This window comes from Aplysia californica, unplaced genomic scaffold, assembly GCF_000002075.1.
Source record: "Aplysia californica isolate F4 #8 unplaced genomic scaffold, AplCal3.0 scaffold00288, whole genome shotgun sequence".
Lineage (NCBI taxonomy): Eukaryota > Metazoa > Mollusca > Gastropoda > Aplysiida > Aplysiidae > Aplysia > Aplysia californica.
This window is the reverse complement of record NW_004797558.1, coordinates 933,016-934,045: the sequence shown is the minus strand read 5'-3', so window position 1 is coordinate 934,045 and position 1,030 is coordinate 933,016.

The following is a 1,030-nucleotide window of genomic DNA, read 5'->3' as shown; positions in this document are numbered from 1 at the left end:
AGTGTTTGTCCTGGGTCACGTGGCCGGTTTGTCGTGTGGCCTTGAAGGTTGACTCCGACGAGGGCTGGGGCAGGGGGCAGGGGCGTCCGGGTTTTGATTAGCGTACCGCGGTCATTTCTGAGGTCACTGACCGGTCTGTATCCCCTCAGCCGCCAGTTTTGCTTTTTAAAAAAAAATTGTATTTTACGCGCTCATCAACGTAATTTCGATCTCAGAGGAAACGGACTGCCTCGACCCTTTCTGTTTCTGTCCCCGTCGTTTTATGTAAGAAAAATTCTGAAATTATGCAAACTGAGGCCAAAGATGTAAAACTATGCGATTCTGTTAATTTTTAACAAAGAATGATAAAGGAAAATAATCAGAAATTATGCAAAAAATTATCAAATTTAGCTAAATTATGCTGGGTGCATAAAACCATGGGGACTGCTGTTTTCTCCAACCCTGGCTGAGTGAGTGGGTTAACGGGTGGTTGGAGGGCGCCACTGGTAGGTCCTACTTCTTTCCTTTCCCACTTTTGTTTCTGTCTGTCTTATTTACTTTTCCACTAAATGACCATTACTGTGTCGATGTGCTTCTCTTTACTCAAAGGAAACGATTGAGTGGGTTACAACGTACATGTAGACTGACGGAGACACTCGACAAAAAACCTATCTCCACAAAGGAGTTGAACTCGTTGGTGGTTGGTGGGTGCCCTGGTGTGGTTTGCTCCTTCTTTTCTATACGAAATCTATCATCTCTATCTCTCCTCCTTCTTTTTTGTGTTTGTTACTCTCTTGTGACACCTCGAATCTTCAGTACTTTTGTGACCTTATTGTGTTGCAAGTGCCGTAAAACTTTAAAGAAAAAACTAAGGAAAAAGAATCGAACTCGCACGTTTGTCTGTGTACTTTGCTTAGAGCCTAACCTCCACATTCTAGACGCCGGTGCAGCTACCTCTTGTGGCGCTACACGTGGGTGGTTGGCGAGTGCTCTGGTGTGGTTTGCTCCTTCTGTCCAATCAAACATATATCGTCCTTATCTCTTCTCCTTC